Genomic DNA, 19,783 nt, shown 5'->3' on the forward strand with positions numbered 1-19,783 from the left:
ACAGGAGTGAGCCACTGCGCCTGGCCTATCTTTCTATTTGTTTGTTTGCTTTTCAGACAGGTCTCTCTCTGTCGCCTGGGCTGGAGTGCAGTGGTGTGATCACAGCTCACTGCAGCCTCAACCTCCTGGGCTCAAGCGATCCTCCCACCTCAGCCTTCCGAGTAGCCGGGACTACAGGCTCGAGCCACCATGCCCAGCTCATTAAATTTTTTTTTTTTTTTATAGAGATGGGGTCTCCTTATGATTCCCAGGCTGGTCTTAAACTCCGGGGATCAAGCAGTCCTCCCACCTATGCCTCCCAAAGTGCTGGGATTACAGGTGTGAACTACCCACCTCACCTGGCTCTTTCCTATTTCTTAAAATTGACCATTCTTGGTAGAGGTTTGTCAATCTTTCCAATCGTTTAGGGAAAACATCAGCTTTTGATATTAAGTTTCTCCATTTTTCTCACGCTTTCGATGCCATCGATCTCTGTATTTGTCTTTATTTCCCTTTTTTGGCTTTGGGATTACTTTGTTCTTTTTTCCCTGGCTTCTGGGAGTGAATCTTAGGTCTCCGCTTTCATGCCTTTACACGCACTTACAGTTACAGAGTTCTAAGTATTACTTTAGCTACACCAACAATTTTGATGTTATATTTTCATCATCATTCAGTTGGAAATATTTTTTCCCCACCCAAGTTAGAATTTTTTTTTTTTTTGAAACGGAGTCTCACTCTGTCGCCCAGGCTGAGTGCAGTGGTGCGATCTCGGCTTACTGCAAGCTCCGCCTCTAGGGTTTTTAAGCAAGTCTCTGCCCCAGCCTCCTGAGTAGCTGGGATTACAGGTGTGCACCACCAGCCTGGCTAATTTTTTGTATTTTTAGTAGAGATGGGGTTTCACCATGCTGGCCAGGATGGTCTTGAACTCCTGACCTTGTGATCCACCCACCTCAGCCTCCCAAAGTGCTGGGATTACAGGTGTGTGCCACCACGCCCGGCCCCAGCCTGGAAATATTTTCTAACTTCCCATTTGAGTTCTTCTTTGACCCATGGTTTATTCAAAAGTGGGTTAATTTCCAAACATTTGAGTTTTTCCTATTTTATTTGTTGTTGATTTCTAATTTAATTCCTTTGTGCTCAGAAAGCGTACTTTGTATGATTCTTTTAAAATTCTTTGGAACTTGTTTTAGGACACAGCAGTTGGTCTGTGCTGGAAAATGTATCATGAGAACTTAGGAGTATTTGTGTAACTTTTTCTTTTTTTTTTTTTTTTTTTTTTTTTTTTTGAGAAGAGTGTTGCTCTTCTTGCTCAGACTGGAGTGCAGTGGCACAATCTTGGCTCACTGCAAGCTCCGCCTCCCAGGTTCACGCCATTCTCCTGCCTCAGCCTCCCGAGAGCTGGGATTACAGGTGCCCGCCACCACGTCCGGCTAATTTTTGTATTTTTAGTAGAGATGGGGTTTCGCCACGTTGGCCAGGTCGGTCCTGAACTCCTGACCTCAGGTGATCCACCCGCCTTGGGCTCCCAAAGTGCCTGGATTACAAGCTTGAGCCCCCACATGCAGCCTGAAATGTGTAACTTCCTATAAATACCATTCAGGTCAAGATGATGATAGCGTTATTCAGATCCTCCATGTCTTGACTGATGTTTTTGGTCTATTGCTCTAAGAATTGGAGAGAGAGAGGTTAAAATCTCCGACTATGATTGTGAGTTGTCTATTGATGTTTTTGGTCTATTGTTCTAAGAATCGGAGAGAGAGAGGTTAAAATCTCCTATGATTGTGGGTTGTCTATTGATGTTTTTGGTCTATTGCTCTAAGAATTGGAGAGAGAGAGGTTCAAATCTCCTACTATGATTGTGGGTTGTCTATTGATGTTTCTGGTCTATTGCTCTAAGAATCAGAGAGAGAGAGGTTAAAATCTCCGACTATGATTGTGAGTTGTCTATTGATGTTTTTGGTCTATTGTTCTAAGAATTGGAGAGAGAGAGGTTAAAATCTCCTATGATTGTGGTTGTCTATTGTTTTTGTCTATTGCTCTAAATTGGAGAGAGAGGTTCAAATCTCCTACTATGATTGTGGGTTGTCTATTGATGTTTCTGGTCTATTGCTCTAAGAATCAGAGAGAGAGAGGTTAAAATCTCCGACTATGATTGTGAGTTGTCTATTGATGTTTTTGGTCTATTGTTCTAAGAATTGGAGAGAGAGGTTAAAATCTCCTATGATTGTGGTTGTCTATTGATGTTTCTGGTCTATTGCTCTAAGAATCAGAGAGAGAGAGGTTAAAATCTCCGATTATGATTGTGGGTTGTCTATTGATGTTTCTGGTCTACTGCTGTAAGAATTGGAGAGAGAGGTTAAAATCTCCGACTATGATTTTGGGTTGTCTATTGATGTTTTTGGTCTATTGTTCTAAGAATCGGAGCGAGAGGTAAAATTTCCTACTATGATTGTGGGTGTCTATTGATGTTTTTGGTCTATTGTTCTAAGAATCGGAGGGAGAGAGGTTAAAATCTCCTACGATTGTGGGTTGTCTATCGATGTTTTTGGTCTATTGTTCTAAGAATCGGAGCGAGAGGTAAAAATTTCCTACTATGATTGTGGGTTGTCTATTGATGTTTTTGGTCTATTGTTCTAAGAATCGGAGGGAGAGAGGTTAAAATCTCCTACGATTGTGGGTTGTCTATTGATGTTTTTGGTCTATTGCTCTAAGAATTGGAGAGAGAGAGGTTAAAATCTCTGACTATGATTGTGGGTTGTCTATTTCTCCCTTTAATTCTGTTGGTTTTGCTTCCGGTATTTTGAGGCTGTGTTAGTAGGCACATTCATAATTGATGTCTTCCCTCCCCTGCTTTCCCTTTGGTAATAACTCCATATCTTGAAACTGATTTAATATTACATAAATATAGCCTCTCCCAGCTGGGTGTGGTGGCTCATGCCTGTAATCCCAGCAATTTGGGAGGCCAAGGCAGGCAGATCATTTGAGGTCAGGGGTTCAAGACCAGCCTGGCCAATGTGGTGAATCCCCATCTCTACTAAACATACAAAAATGAGCTGGGTAAAGTGGTGCATGCCTGTTGTCCCAGCTACTCCGGAGGCTGAAGTGGGAGGATCACTTGAACCCAGGAGGTGGAGGTAGCAGTGAGCCAAGATCATGCCATTGTACTCCAGTCTTGGAGACAGAGCAAGACTCATCTCAAAAAAAAAAAAAAAAAAAAAAAAGCCACTCCAGCCTTCTTATGCTCACTGATATATGTGTGTGTGTGTGTGTGTGGTTTTCGCAGTCACTTTCAGACTACTTGTGTTTTTCATATTTAAAGTGCATCTTTTAGCTGGGTGTGATGGCACATGCCCCTAATCCCAGCTATTCTGGAGACAGAGGCAGGAGGATCACTTGAGCCCAGGAGTTTAAGCAGCACTGGACTTCACCTTGGGCAAAAGGGCAAGACCCCATCTCTTAAAAACAAAAATACAGACAGACATACACACACACCACAGCACATCTTTTGTAGACAGCGTGTAGTAAATCTTGCTAATTTGTCCATTTTAGCAATCTCTGCCTTTTAACTGGAGAGTTTAGTTCATTAATATTTAATATAATTATCATTATGGGTAGATGTAGGTATGTTAATATTTAATGTAATTATCATTATGGGTAGATGTTAATATTTAATTATCGTTATGGGTAGATGTAGGTATGTTAATAATATAGTTATAGTTATCTCACAGACTCAGTCTATTGGCTCACGGTCTATCAGCTCATGGTCTATCAGCTCACGGTCTATCAGCTCACGGTCTGTCGGCTCACAGTCTATCAGCTCACGGTCTGTCGGCTCACGGTCTATCGGCTCACGGTCTATCAGCTCACGGTCTGTCAGCTCACGGTCTGTCAGCTCAGGGTCTGTCAGCTCACGGTCTGTCGGCTCACAGTTTATCAGCTCAGTCTTCACAGTGCTGTGCTGTGTGTGATCTGTTGTTTTTCTCTGGCTGCTTTCAAGATTTTTAAAGTTAATCTTTAGTTTTTAATGTTTTCAGGCCGGGTGCGGTGGCTCACACCTGTAATCTCAGCACTTTGGGAGGCCGAGGCAGGGGGATCACCTGTGGTCAGGAGTTCGAGACTAGCCTGGCCAACATGGAGAAACCCCATATCTACTAAAAATACAAAAATTAATCGGGCGTGGTGGCAGGCACCTGTAATCCCAGCTACATGGGAGGCTGAGGCAGGAGAATCGCTTGAACCTGGGAGGTAGAGGTTGCAGTGAGCCGAGATCGCGCCACTGCACTCCAGCCTGGGCAACAAGGGCAAAACTCTGTCTCAAAAAAAAAAAAAAAAGTTTTGAAGTGATGGGTCCAGGTGTGGTTTTATTCACATTTATCTTGTTTGGGATTCTTAAAACTATACATTTATGTCTTTCACCAAATTTGAAAGTTTCTGGTTACTGTTTCTTCAAGTACTTCTGTCCACTGTGCCTCTCCTCTCCTGGACCTCTGTAATTACCCGAGTGTTAGACACGTCGATATCACCTGCAGGTCCCTGAGGCTTAGACACTTCGTCAATATCACCTACAGGTCCCTGAAGCTCTGTTCATGGTTTTGTTTTTCCCTCCAATCACTTCCACCTTTTTTTTTTTTCCAGCTTGGACGATTTCTATTCCTCTGTCTTTGAGGACTCTGCCAATTTTCTCTGTTATTTCCCTTCTATTATGTTCATTCAATGAATTTTAAAATTTCAGATCTTGGCCAAGCACAGTGGCTCACACCTGTAATCCCAGCACTTTGGGAGACTGAGGTGGGTGGATCACCTGAGGACAGGAGTTCAAGACAAGCCTGGCCAACATAGCGAAACCATGTCTACTGAAAAAAAAAAAAAAAAAAAAAAAATTTGCCGGGCGTAGTGGTGGGTGCCGTAGTCCCAGCTACTCAGGAGGCTGAGGCAGGAGAATCACTTGAACCTGGGAGGCAGAAGTTGCAGTGAGTCGAGACTGTGCCACTGCACTCCAGCCTGGGTGACAGAGTAGGACTGTCTCAAAAATAAATAAATAAATAAAATAAAATTTCAGATTTTTTTTTTTTTTTGAGACAGAGTTTCGCTCTCGTCCCCCAGGCTGGAGTGCAGTGGCACGATTTTGGCTCACTGCAACCTCTGCCTCCTGGGCTCAAGTGATTCTTTGCCTCAGCCTTCCGAGTAGCTGGGATTACAGGAGCCCACCACCAAGCCCTGCTAATTTTTTTTTGTTGTTGTTTGTATTTTTAGTAGAGACGGGGTTTCACCATGTTGGTTGGGCTTGTCTTGAACTCCTGACCTCAGGTGATCCGCCCTCAGCCTCCCAAAGTGTTGGGATTACAGGCGTGAGCCACCGCGCCCAGCCAGATCTTGTGTTTGACCTAAAATTCCCATTTGGCTCATTTAAACATGCTTCCTCTGCTGAGATTTCCGGCACTTTGCTTACTGTGCGTGCATTTCCCTTTTCTTCACTGAGCACAGACACTAAACCTGCTGCAAAGTGCTTTTTTGATTATTCCAACAGCTAGGTCATAACACAATTGATATCTGTTGTCTTTCCCTTTGAGAATGGCTCACATTTTCCTGGCTCTTCATATGCTGAGTAATTTTGAACTGTATCCTGTACATTGCAAACGTTACATTGTGGAGACACTGGATTCTGTGATATTCCTCTGAAGAGAATCAATGTTTCTACTTAGCAGGCAATTAATTTCATTAGATTCTAACTGCAAAGGCTCAGGTCACTGCATGGCACGGGGTGCACGCAGGGGTCAGGGGTTTGCCAGAAACAAGTGGCATCTGCACACAGGACTCCTCCTCTCCGGCTCTTTCTGGGGCTTCTACTCTCATTTTCGAGGAGCTATTGGTGCCTAGCTCCTTCCCCTGCCTGCTCCTGGAACAAGGAAGATAGTGTACTTTCTTTTTTGTTTGTTCGTTTTTTGGAGACACATTCTCCCTCTGTCGCCCAGGTAGGAATGCAGTGGCAGCGATCCTCTCACCCCGGCCTCCTGAATAGTTGGGACCTCAGATGCACACCATGACACCCAAGTAATGTTCTTTTCTTTTGTAGAGACTGTGTTGCCCAGGCTGGTCTCGAACACCTGGCCTCAAGCAATTCTCCGTCTCAGACTCCCAAAATCCTGGGATTACAGGAGTGAGCTGCCCTGCCAGACAGTAGACTTTTTTTTTTTTTTTTTGAGACAGAGTCTCGCTCTGTTGCCCAGGCTGGAGTGCAGTGGCGCGATCTCAGCTCACTGAAGCCTCTGCCTCCCAGGCTCACGCAATTCTCCTGCCTCGGCCTCATGAGTAGCTGGGATTACAGGCACCCACCACCACACCTGGCTGATTTTTTGTATTTTTAGTAGAGACGGGGTTTCACCATGTTGGCCAGGCTGGTCTCAAACTCCTGACCTCGTGATCCACCTGCCTCGGCCTCCGAAAGTGCTGGGATCACAGGCGTGAGCCACCGCGCCCGGCCCAGACAGCGGACGTTCTATCAGTGCGTTAGTCACCCCACACTATCATGTGGGGACTGTGGCTGCCCTCAGGGCAAAGATGCAAAAACAGGAAACTGTGCTGGTTGCTTCCTCCAAGTCAAAACTTCCCTCCAAAATTTGCATTCTCCAGGGCCCTCAGGGAGCTGTTTTTCACACTCTGTCCATGGTTATGGTTGTGCCGTGGCAGGGTCACTCTGTTAGAAGTTTATTCTTTCCCACTGAAGTAGAACCCCATCATACGGCTTTCTGTGTCCAGAAACCAATGCGATTTTAGTTTCTAGATGGTGGGCGCCGGTGTTGCTTCCCAGGTGCTCAACTCTGGGCAATAACAAGCCTGCGCTGTCTGGACATGGTGGCTCACACCTAGAATATCAGCTATCTGGGAGGCTGATGCAAGAGGACTGCTTGAGCCCAGGAGTTCGAAGCCAAAGTGCAGATGCATTCGAGCTGGTCGAGCCGGGAATGCACCTGCTCTCCAGCCTGGGCAACGGAGCAAGGCCCTGTCTCAAAGGGGGGAAAAAAAAAAAGCTTTGGCAGCAGAGAACTTGGAGAACATGGACTGAAAAGATATCTTTTTGTGCCACAGATCCTGGGTCTCCAAGGGATGTAAACCTGTTCACTGTCCAACAACAGCAACAATCAACACTTACAGAGCACTTGCCACATGCCAGACACCACGCAGAGGGATTTATACACACAAACTGACTTCACCAATGTCAACGATGCCTCTTATCGCCCCACTTTAAAGATGAGGAAAAGACTTGCGTAAGACCACACGGTGAGTAGGTGGCAGGGTTAGGCCCAGGCCAGGCCCTCTGGCTCCAGAATAAACTGGTGTCTGACGGTTTTCAACTGCAACATTCAACAAATATGTTCAGCATGTCTGGCCAACTACCATAAAATTTTATAGAAATTCTCAATTTAAGAAGTAAAGGCCAGGAGCAGTGGCTCACGCCTGTAATCCCAGCACTTTGGAAGGCTGAGGCTAGAGGATCGCTTGAGGGCAGGAGTTTTAAAACCGGCCTGGGCAACACAGCGAAACCCCTTACAGAAATCAGCCGGGCATGGTGGCCCATGCCTGTGATCCCAGCTACTTGGGAGGGAGGTGGGATCACTTGAGTCCAGGAGGTTGAGGCTGCAGTGAGCCGAGATCGCGCCACCCCACCCCAGCCTGGATGACAGAGCAAGACCCCATCTCAAAAAATAAAAAATAAAAAGTAAAGGCATTGGATTTAAAAAATAATATACTCTTAAATATTAAGACTATTGACTAAAGTAAAAATAGTAAGTGTGGGCCGGGCATGATGGCTCACGCTTGTAATCCCAGCACTTTGGGAGGCCAAGGCGGGCTGATTACAAGGTCAGGAGAGCAAGACCATCCTGGCTAACATGGTGAAACCCCGTCTCTACTAAAAATACAGAAAAATTAGCCGGGCGTGGTGGCGGGTGCTTGTAGTCCCAGCTACTTGGGAGGCTGAAGCAGGAGAATGGCGTGAACCCAGGAAGGTGGAGGTTGCAGTGAGCTGAGATCGCGCCACTGCACTCCAGCCTGGGCGACAGAGCGAGACTCCGTCTCAAAAATAAATAAATAAATAAATAATAATAAGTGTGCTGTAGAATTTTCTAGCATACGTAGAAGTGAAATGTATGCCGACGAGAGCAACAGAGTGTAACTGGAGTCTGCTCGCTAAGGTTCTGTGAAGTACAGGAATATTTTTAAAGACAGATCACAGTAAGTTAAATGTGCATATTTAATCTCCAGAGGAACAACTTAAAAAACAACACAAAGAGGCAGAACTAAAAAGTCAGTAGAGGAGATAAAATTGAATTAAAAAAACAATTTGATTTATCTACAAAAAAGGAAGGAAAAGAGGAGCAGGGAAAAGCAGGTGGAAAACCAGAAATCAAACATAAAGGTGGTAGACTCCAACCGAAACACTCTAACGCCTACATTAAATACAAATGGTTAAATACTTCAATTAAAAAGTATCAATTAACGTCACTAATTATTAGGGAAATGCAAATCAAAATCAAAATGAACTACTACTCCACACCCACTAGAATGGCTATTACCAAAAAAACGGAAATAAATATTGGCAAAAGCATGAGGAGAGAATGGAACCCTTGTGCACGCTGCTGAGAATATAAAATGGTGTGAAAAATGGTATGTCAGTTTCTCAAAAAACTAAACACACACACACAAAATTAAACACAGTATTACTCTATGACCCAGCAACTTTACTTGTGGTTCTACACCCCAAAGAACTGAAAACCAGGACTCCAAGAGACATTTGTACAACCATATCTTAGCAGTATTGTTCACCATAACCACCATGTCTTAGTGAGAGGTGACAAGGTGCTAGCAGCCCTCGCTCGCTCTCAGCACCTCCTCGGCCTCGGCATCCACTCCAGCCACACTTGAGGAGCCCTCCAGCCCGCCACTGCACTGTGGGAGCCCCTCTCTGGGCTGGCCGAGGCCGGAGCCGGGTCCCTCTGCTTGCAGGGAAGTGTGGAGGGAGAGCTGCAGGCGGGAACCGGGGCTGTGTGCGGCACTCACGGGCCAGCACAAGTTCTGGGTGGGTGCGGGCTCAGCAGGCCCCACACTCGGGGCACCTGCCGGCACCCCCGGCTCTGGGCAGTGAGGGGCTTAGCACCTGAGCCAGCAGCTGCGGAGGGTCCCCCAGCACTGCCAGCCTGCCCGCACCAGGCTCAAATTCTCCCCGGGCCTCAGCCACCTCCCCGTGGGCCAGGGCTTGGCAGCCCGCCATACCCGAGGTGCTCCCACTCCCCCCGCCAGTGGGCTCCCACGCGGCCGGAGCCTCCCTGAAGGGCGACACCCCCTGCTCTGTGGCGCCTGATCCCATCGATAGCCCAAGGGGTGAGGAGTGCGGGCCCACGGCACGAAATGGTGGGCAGCTCCGCCCACCACCCCACGCGGGGTCCACCAGGCAAAGCCAGCTGGACTCCTGAGTCGGGTGAGGACTTGGAGAACTTTTATATCTAGCTGGAGGATTGTAAATGCACCAATCAGCACTCCGTGTCTAGCTCAGGGTTTGTGGATGTACCAATCAGCACTCTGTATCTAGCTAATCTGGTGGGGACTTGGAGAACCTTTATGTCTAGCTAAAGGATTGTAAATGCACCAATCAGCACTCCGTGTCTAGCTCAGGGTTTGTGGATGCACCAATCAGCACTCTGTATCTAGCTAATCTGGTGGGGACTTGGAGAACCTTTATGTCTAGCTAAAGGATTGTAAATGCACCAATCAGCACTCCGTGTCTAGCTCAAGGTTTGTGGATGCATCAATCAGCATTCTGTATCTAGCTAATCTGGTGGGGACTTGGAGAACCTTTATGTCTAGCTAAAGGATTGTAAATACACCAATCAGCACTCTGTGTCTAGCTCAAGGTTTGTAAACGCACCAATTGCTGCTCTGTGTCTAGTTAATCTAGTGGGGACTTGGAGAACTTTTATGTCTAGCTAGAGGATTGTAAATATCACTCTGTGTCTAGCTCAGGGATTGTAAACACAACAATCAGCACCCTGTCAAAACGGACCAATCAGCTCTCTGTAAAATGGACCAATCAGCCCTCTATAAAATAGGCCTATCAGCAGGATGTGTGCGGGGTCAGATAAGGGAATAAAAGCAGGCTGCCTGAGCCAGCAGCAGCAACCCGCTTGGATCCCCTTCTGCACTGTGGAAGCTTTGTTCTTTCGCTCTTTGCAACAAATCTTGCTGCTGCTCACTCTTTGGGTTTGCACTGCCTTTATGAGCTGTAACACTTACCGCAAAGTTCTGCAGCTTCACTCCTGAGGCCAGCAAGACCATGAGCCCACCAGGAGGAATGAACAACTCTGGACGGGAGGAACGAACAACTCCAGACATGCCGCCTTAAAAGCTGTAACACTCACTGCGAAGGTCTGCAGCTTCACTCCTGAAGCCAGCGAGACCACGAACCCACCAGAAGGAAGAAACTCCGAACACATCCGAACATCAGAAGGAACAAATGCCAGACACGCCATCTTTAAGAACTGTAACACTCACTGCGAGGGTCTGCAGCTTCATTCTTGAAGTCAGTGAGACCGAGAACCCACCAATTCTAGACACATTAGCAGCACTGTTCACCACAGTCGCCATGTCTTAGCAGCACAGTTCACCAGAGCCACCACGTCTGTAGCAGCACCGTTCACCACAGCCACCATGTTTTAGCAGCACAGTTCACCACGGCCACCACGTCTGCAGCAGCACCGTTCACCACGGCCGCCACGTATGCAGCAGCACCGTTCACCACGGACGCCACCTCTGCAGCAGCACCGTTCACCACGGCCGCCACGTATGCAGCAGCACCGTTCACCACGGACACCACCTCTGCAGCAGCACCGTTCGCCACGGACGCCACCCTGCAGCAGCACCGTTCGCCACGGACGCCACCCCTGCAGCAGCACCGTTCGCCACGGACGCCACCCCTGCAGCAGCACCGTTCGCCACGGACGCCACCCTGCAGCAGCACCGTTCGCCACGGACGCCACCCCTGCAGCAGCACCGTTCGCCACGGACGCCACCCCTGCAGCAGCACCGTTCGCCACGGACGCCACCCCTGCAGCAGCACCGTTCGCCACGGACGCCACCCCTGCAGCAGCACCGTTCGCCACGGACGCCACCCCTGCAGCAGCACCGTTCGCCACGGACGCCACCCCTGCAGCAGCACCGTTCGCCACGGACGCCACCCTGCAGCAGCACCGTTCGCCACGGACGCCACCCCGCAGCACCGTCGCCACGCCACCCTGCAGCAGCACCGTTCGCCACGGACGCCACCTCTGCAGCAGCACTGTTCGCCACGGACGCCACCTCTGCAGCAGCACTGTTCGCCACAGACACCACCTCTGCAGCAGCACCGTTCACCATGGACACCATGTCTTAGCAGCACCGTTCACCACGGATGCCACGTCTGTCACCACGGACACCACGTCTGTAGCAGCACGGTTCACCACAGACACCATTGTCTGCAGCAGCACGGTTCACCACAGACACCATGTCTTAGCAGCACTGTTCACCACAGCCAAAAGGTGGGAGCAAGTGTCCACCCACAGATGAATTGATAAACAAAAGGTGGTCTATACAGACCATGGAATATTCTACAGTCCTGAAAAGAAACTTTGGGCGCATGCTACAACAGGGATGAACCTTGAAACCACTATGGTAAGTGAAAGCAGCTCATCACAATAGGACAGATACCCTATGATTCTACTCATGAGGTTCCCAGGGTTGTCGAATTCATAGAGACAGAAGAGACAATGGTGGTTGCCAGGGGCTGGGGGGCAGGGAGGAATGCAGAGTTAGTGTTTAATGGAAACAGTTTCCTTTCCTTTTTCCTTTCCTCTTCTCTTTCTTTTCCTTTCCTCCTTTTTAAAATTTCTTTCTTTCTTTTAGAGACAGGGGTTTGCTCTGTTGCCCAGGCTGGAGTGCAGTGGTGCAATCGTAGCTCACTGCCATCTTGAACTCCTGGGCTCAAGCAACTCTCCCACCTCAGCCTCCCAAGTAGCTAGGACTACATGCCTGCCACCACATCAGGCTAATTTTATTTTTATTTTTTGGTAAAAAGGGTGTCTTGCTATGTTTCCCAGGCTGGTCTCGAACTCCTGGGCTCAAGCACTCCTCTCTCCTGTCTTAATGCATGTGTACTGGATAAACATGCATGTAACGCAGGACCCACGTTCACTGAGAGGTGAGACTTCACATTTACATGTATGACAACTAGGCGCTATATGGCCCAAGGTGAGGCGGGACCTGGGAGTCACTGCAGTCACGTCCTCCATAGACCAGCAGAACCAGTCCGTGGTCAGCAGTGTCTTATCAGGAGGAAGTTATGGAAAGTGACGCTGTAGTTATGGCCGTGAAACGGGGGGTCAGTTAGTGCCTGGCAGCAAGCCATCACCGTTTCCATACCGCTTCTCAGGCCAGTGCCTGCTTAACTGCTAGAGAAAAGGAAAACCCAAGCCTTATTCTTTAACTGTAGGGGTGTGTGACTTAACCCCGGCCTGGCACGGCCTTAGGTCCTGATTATAACTCGGCGTCTTACTGCCAGAGTCTGTCAGTCTTGTAATCTCCACTTTAACATTAATGTTGGTCAGTTGTGTCTAAACCGAAAAAGGGTGGGAGTATAACCAGGTGTGTCCAACCTCCCATCCTTTTATGGCCGGAAACTCAATTTTTAAGGTTTCTCTGGGGTCCCCTTGGCCAAGAGGGAGCTCGTTCAGTCGGCTGGGGACTTAGGATTTTATTCTTAGTTTATAACATCAGTAATAAAATTAATAGGCAAATCAAAGAATGGGAGATAGTCACAGTACACGTACCAGACAAAAGACCTGAATATGGAATATATAAAGGACTTTCACAATCTGGTCATCAAAAAAATGGGCAAAAGATGTCCTCGAACACTCAGAAAACATGTGCGAATGGCAACAGACGAGTGGACGGTGCCCGACACGGGTGAGCGTCGGGGAAATGCAAACTAAAGCCTCCACGACCAAACGGCCCTCGGCCTCTCGCCTATGGGGACACACGGAACCAATGGGACTCCCACACCTGGGATGCCGCCCTCCCCCCGGCACGTTCCCAAGAGAAACAACACATGCCCGCCAAACACGTGCACAAAAATAGGCCCAAGGTCTTCAGACACGGGAAACCCACCCGCACGCCCTCAGAGATGACAAGCACGCAACAGCGCATCCCACACCCACGCCTCGTGCAGCGCCTCAGAGGAAGCTCAAAAACAGTTCTCTGCGTGAGCTGTGGCAGATGCAAAACCGCCTGCACGTGTGACCCCTAACACTCACAGTGTCGGTAAAATCATAGCAACGCTCCTGTCCGGCATGGCAGGCGGGCGTTGGAACAGCCTGTGAGGTGATCTCCACAGATCACAGGCACATTCTACATCACGACAGGCGTCTGGTGAATCCTTTGTCAAAACAATTGAACTGGACACAAGCTCTGTGTGTTTCGCTCCATGTAAATTATGCCTCAGTAACTAAATAAATGCATTTTCTATTTTGAGAATCTCGTTGGAGCCAAAAAGCTAAATAATGGGATGAAAATTTCTACAAGGCAATGAAAAATTTAGTGAGAATTTAAATTGTGCTATACACTCTTTCACCACTCTTATTTTCCCTTAGAAGAACTGGTTTCAGGGCAGGTGTGGAGGCTCAGGCCTGTAATCCCATCATTTTGGGAGGCCAAGGTGGGAGGATCGCTTGAGCCCAGGAGTTCAAAACCAGCCTGGACAACAGAGATCTCATCTCTATCAAAAAAAAAAAGAGCTGGGCTTGGTGACACATACCTGTGGTCCCAGCTATTTGGGAGGCTGAGGTTAAAGAATCTCTTGAGCCCGGGAGGTTAAGGCTACAGTGAGCCATGATGGCACCACCGCACTCTACCTGGGCGACAGAGCCAGACCCCGTCTCAACAACAGCAACAACAAAGAATTGGTTTCAATGAAAAAAATGCCTCAGGTCACTGTGATTTTAAATAAGTAACATCTTGCAAAACAACCCCGCAAAAGCAACCACCGGCTGGGGCAGTGGGTAGACCACACCCACGCTCACCGTAACTCCGGCCGCCCAGGCAGCAGTAACTGAAAAGGGGAGGCAGGAGGGCTCATTGGCAGGTTTCTCACACTGCCGAACCTCGGTAAACACAGCACCAAGGGCCAGCTGGAGCTTCCACTGCATCCCTGTAGCTAATGCTGGTCATCTTCATAGCAAGCAAAGGAAGCCAATGTGAAACGTAGCTTTAAGGGCCCAATAAGAACTGTCTGGGAGCCTTAAACACAGGCCTCTCTATCTAAAGATCTCCTCTCGTACTTTGATAGAAAACAAATACCGCAAATCCCTTGATGGGGTGTAAAGGAGACATCCGCCTCTGTTGACGTGCACAGTAGACACTGCCCCAACCTACCCGTGGGCTCAGCACACCGGAGTCGGGCGGTTGCCGTAGGTGGCTCAGCAGAGGTTAGCAGGGCAGGATCGGGCCCACCCCCAACCAGGAATGTCAGGCCACCATCAGGTGATGGTCAGGTGGCTGTTAACTGTCTCTCTAAAAGAACTGGTTTCAGCCAGCGCCAGGGAAAGACAGACTCCCAATAGCTAGAAAACACATGAAACTAGGTGATTGGCAGCTTCCTAATACGATCTCAAGAACTGGGCGAGTTGGCTCAAGCGTGTGCACCGAGAGGCAAAATGGCGGCAGGTAACTGGTCTGTGACCTCCTAGAGAAGTTTGACCCGTAAGGGAAGAATGCCTCAGGTAAGCATGCGCACTACTCCAGTGAACACACGGCGCATGCTCCCTCCCTCCAGTGAACATACAGCGCATGCTCCCTCCCTCCAGTGACCATACAGCGCAAGCTCCCTCCCTCCAGTGAACATACAGGGCAGGCTCCCTCCCTCCAGTGAACACACATCGCAGGCTCCCTCCAGTGAACACACATCGCAGGCTCCCTCCAGTGAACACACAGCGCAGGCTCCCTCCCTCCAGTGAACACACAGCGCAGGCTCCCTCCCTCCAGTGAACACACATCGCAGGCTCCCTCCAGTGAACACATGGTGCAGGTTCCCTCCCTCCAGTGAACACACAGCGCATGCTCCTGCCCAAGTGCCAGCAGGCTGCAGCGTGGGTGCACAGCCCACGCCAAGGAAGGATCAGGGGAGAAGGGGTGCAAGACCCCAGAAGCCTGCCAGCCTATAAAACCCCAAGTCAAAAGGTGAAACCGCACACCTGATCTCTCACGTCGCCCGCCTGGCCCTCCTCCAAGGGTACTTCCTTTCCTTCCTGCTCTAAAGCTTCTTCATCAACTTTCACTCCTGCTCTAAAACTTGCCTCAGTCGGCCGGGCGCGGTGGCTGTAATCCCAGCCTGTAATCCCAGCACTTTGGGAGGCCAAGGCGGGCAGATTATCTGAGGTTGGGAGTTGGAGACCAGCCTGACCAAAATGGAAAAACCCCGTCTCTACTAAAAATACAAAAAATTAGCCGGGCGTGGTGGTGGGCGCCTGTAGTCCTAGCTACTCGGGAGGCTGAGGCAGGAGAATGACGTGAACCCGGGAGACAGAGCTTGCAGTGAGCCGAGATCGTGCCACTGCACTCCAGCCTGGGCAACAGACAGAGACTCCGTCTCAAAAAAAAAAAAAAAAAAAAAAAAAACTTGCCTCAGTCTCTCCTCTGGCCTCATGTCCTTCCGTCGAATTCTTTCTTCTGAGGCAGCGAGAATCCAGGCCGCCGCTGACATACTTTGGTGCCGAAACTCAGACACATTCTGCCGGTAACAGAGCTCTGCAGGCTCACCTGAGCTCCATGCTCCACCTCGGCACACACAACCCGCAGCCAGAGTGGTGAGAAGAGGTGGCTCTTTCTTTTCTTTGTGAAACAGGCTGGAGTGCATCGTTGTGATCTCGGCTCACTGCAGTCTCCACCTCCGGGGCTGAAGTGATCCTCCTGCCTCAGTCCCTCGAGTAGCTGGCAGAACATGTCCCACTTCTGCACTTCTGACACCAAAGCACGATAGCAGCAATGAACCTCAATTCTTCCCTCCTCAGAAGCGTTTGATGGGCGGGCAGGAGGCAGAAGAGACCTTAGAGCAGGAGCAACCGTTTATGAAGAAGCTTTAGAGCAGGGATAAAAGGAAGTAAAGCACCCTTGGAAGAAGGCCAGGCGGGAGACCTGAGAGATCAAGTGGGCAGTTTGACCTTTGACTTAGGGTCTTCCACGATGGAGGCTTCCGGGGTGTCACTTCTCCCGATTCTTCCCTCGGGGTGGGCCATCCACATGCACAGCGGCCGCGGGCACTTGGGAGGGAGCATGCGCAGTTTACTGCAGTTGTGCGCACGCTCCCTCAAGGCCTTTTTTTTTTTTGAGATGGAGTCTCGCTCTGTCACCCAGGCTGCAGTGCAGTGGCGCCATCTCGGCTCACTGAAACCTCTGCCTCCCGAGTTCAAGCGATTCTCCTGCCTCAGCCTCCTGAGTAGCTGGGACTACAGGCGCCCGCCACCACGCCCGGCTAATTTTTGTATTTTTATTAGAGACGGGGTTTCACCATATTGGCCAGGCTGGTCTCGAAATCCTGGCCTTGTGATCCGCCCGCCCCTCCCCAAGCCTTGCAAAGTGCTGGGATTACAGGTGTAAGCCACCGCGCCCAGCCAGGGACACCTTCTCTTACCAGCCAAATGTCCCTGGTAGAGGGGGGCCCCTCTTCTGCCCTGCTCATGTCTGACTAGCTACCGACTGTAACGGGCCACAGGCGCTTGCCCCCATGCCTGGATAATATTTTTTATTTTTTATGGAGACGAGGTCTCCCTATGTTGCACAGACTGGTCTCAAGCGATCTCCCACCCCAGCACCCACAGTGCTAGCTGTTCTTTAAATGAGCTACCCAGTAAGTCAGAGCTCAGGTGGAGAGCAGCCGCAAGGCAGGGAGGGGCTGGGAGGTATCTCAGGGGTTCCCGGGATGCTGCCTGTGGGCCCCAGGGCTGAGGTGACTGCGCGTGGAGACACCTGCCTGACCGGCTTTTAGGAGGAGTACTGGGGGCGGGATGTGTGTCAGGAAAAGAACGTTTCTGTATAATTCATAAACATGTATGTTAAAAACAACGTGGCCATGATGGATCCTGGCTGAATGCAAATGGGGAACATAAACCTGAGTAATCGGGAGCATCACTGAACATTGCAGGCGGCCGCCCCTACTCCGGGGCTCAGAGCCGGCTCCCTCTGGGAGGGTTTCGCAGGTTAAGCCATCAGGAAACAGGAAGACGCCTAAGGACGATACAATGGACTCTGGGGACTCGGAGGGAAGGGTGGGAGGGGGAGAAGGATAAAAAGCTACAAATAGGGTGCAGTGCGTACTGCTCGGGTGATGGGAGCACCAAAATCTCACAAATCACCACTAAAGAGCTTACCCATGTAACCACCTGCACCCCAGTAACTCACGGAAAAATAAAAGAGGAAGACGCAGCTCTGCCTTCTCTGCACACTGTGGTAATACTAAGAAAAACGAAAACCAAAAAAAAGGGGGCCAAGTTTGACATCCTGAAATTTAACAGGACGAGGTGGCTAAGAATTCATTCACAATGTAGTTTCCCGGGGAAGAAGCCGCGTTTGCTTTGAAACGCGGTAAGAAATGCACCCGAACACCTGGGCTTAAATTACACCTAAACTCAATCATCGACTCCGGAACATCTGCCACCGGAACAACGCGCTCCTGAAAAACTGCACCCCGACTAGCCCTCGGCTACTCCAGGTGACAAACGGACAAAAACAAATCCTAAAGCCTCGCAGGAAAAAGACCTGAATCCTGGCCGACTTCTAGGACACCGGGGACCGCGCCGGGGCCCCCATTCCCGGCTGCGGGGAAGGCGAGACGAGCGCGCCCCCTTTCTTCCCCCGGGCGCCCGTCCCATCCCCTCCCCAGGAACCCCCTCCCTGCCCCGGGAACCCCCTCCCCTCCTCAGGGACCCCCTTCCTCCCCGGGAACCCCCTCCCCTGCCCCGGGAACCCCTGCCCTCCCCAGGGACCCCCCTCCCCGCCCCGGGAACCCCCTCCCCTCCTTAGGGACCCCCTCCCCGCCCCTCCCCGGGGTCCCCCTTCCCTCCTCAGAAGCCCCTTCCCCTCCCCAGGCGTCCCGCTCAGCCCGGGCGCCTTTCCCCCACAGGACGCGGCAAGGCTCGCTGGGAGGCGGCGACGAGGACGTGGGCCCAGGCGCTGGCGGCTCCTCCGCGCGCCGCACGATGGGGGACGCGCAGGGGGCGTCCCTCGGGCCGGGCCGGAGCCGCCGACCTTTGTCTGCCTCTCGCACTCCCTGCGCCTACCCGGCCGCCAAGACGGACCCCGGCGCCTCCACCCGCTGCCCTCACGCCTGCCCCCAGCCCCTCACTCACCCCGGCGCCCTCCGGGTTTCTCTTTCGTACACCCCGCCCTCAGGCGGTGGCGCCGCGCCCCCTGGGACTTGTAGTCTTTCTTCCGCCCCGGCCCCGGCGCCAGCCCCGCAGCTCCCAAAGAAAACTACAACTCCCGGCGGCCCGCGCGAGAGCCGCCCTCACCTGGTGGTACCGTCGCGCGAGGCCGTGGGTGGGGTGCCGGGGCGGGGCGCGAAGCGCCCTGGGAAATGTAGTCCTGGAAGACCTGGCGCATGTCTCGGGCTCCCGACATGGAGGGACTACATTCCCCTGGATTCCTCGCGCGACGGCAGCTTGGCGTTGCCGGGAGACGGGGCGGGGCGTCGTCGGGGTCTCCCGGGCGACCGCACAATCGTCGGCGTCCTTCGCGTTCCGCCGGTTTAGGCGGAGGCGGAGCGTTTGGGGGCGGCCGGGGCGGCTTCGGCTTCATCGGAGAAGGCGGCGCGGCTGCACCAGGTTTGGCCACGGGTGCGCGGGGCTAGCGCCCTCCAGACCCACGGAGCGCCCTGAGCGCCTCGCGAGCCGCCGCCAAATGCGCCCGAGGTCCGCGGCTGGCGCCAGTGCTGGGACCTCGGCGACCGGGGTCGGAGCGCGGCGGGAGAGACCCTGGCTTCCGTGCGGGGCTGAGACGGCTCGGACCCAGAGGGCTCCCGGGGCTCCGCCTCTTGGACGGGTCAGGGCTCTGCGGTATCAGGACGCTCCCCCGTGAGTCTCGGCGGCCCCGGGGTCTGGGCGGCGTCGCTGCCCCATAGGCCGGGCTCGTGGGTTTTTCCGGGGCTCTGCCTCTGAGCCACCCTCGGAGAAAAGACGACTCTGTGCGTCCCGCGGCGCCCGCAGCTTTCGGCAAACACGTTTAAAGGAGCTCCCCGAAAGAACTGGGGGCGTCCGTCCGCTCATCAAAGGCTTGGGTCCTGTCGGTGTCCCCTCTCCTAGCTGGGCCAGCGCGCAGGGTGTGGTGGGGGGCGCTGCAGGTGTCGCGGGCCCCCCCAAACCTCTGCAGACCCTCCAACTCCTCAGACCCCCAAAAACCCCAGATCCCCCAACCCCCCAGAACCCCCAACACCCCATATACCCCCAACTCCTCAGACCCCCAAAACCCCCAGATCCCCCAACCCCCTAGAACCCCCAACCCTCTATATACCCGCAACCCCCCAGAACCCCAAACCCCCCAGACCCCCCAGATCCTCCAGCTCCCTTGCTCCCGGGAGCTCCCAGGCCCGTCCTGCATGCGCCTTGGGGTTGTTCCTCCTGATGGACGCCGCCTCCGTATTCCATCCCAAGTTTAAATGCCAGAGATTTCAATGGAAATAAAGCCCCCATCTTAACAGCGTGAGGATGTTTTCTAAACAGGAGTATTGGGGACA

At 51.6% G+C, this 19,783-nt stretch overlaps 1 protein-coding gene across 9 annotated transcripts in view; it reads right to left on the reverse strand.

Moving 5' to 3' along the window:
• Positions 1 to 18,529, reverse strand: part of C24H1orf159 (chromosome 24 C1orf159 homolog) — a 36,086-nt gene extending 17,557 nt beyond the window's left edge. For 2 of the 9 annotated variants that reach the window (XM_030805320.1, XM_030805310.1), the window contains exon 1: positions 18,402 to 18,529. The gene's annotated coding sequence lies outside the window, so the exon portion shown is untranslated. Of the gene's footprint in view, positions 1 to 333; positions 685 to 10,266; positions 10,297 to 13,316; positions 13,699 to 14,433; positions 14,843 to 18,332; positions 18,373 to 18,401 lie in introns of those variants that run through there. The other 7 variants (XM_030805314.1, XM_030805318.1, XM_030805316.1 and 4 more) reach the window with 7 other exon arrangements.
• Between the last annotated feature and the right edge of the window lie 1,254 nt (positions 18,530 to 19,783).

The sequence above is a fragment of the Nomascus leucogenys genome, chromosome 24 (genome assembly GCF_006542625.1).
Source record: "Nomascus leucogenys isolate Asia chromosome 24, Asia_NLE_v1, whole genome shotgun sequence".
NCBI classification, from domain to species: Eukaryota; Metazoa; Chordata; class Mammalia; order Primates; family Hylobatidae; genus Nomascus; species Nomascus leucogenys.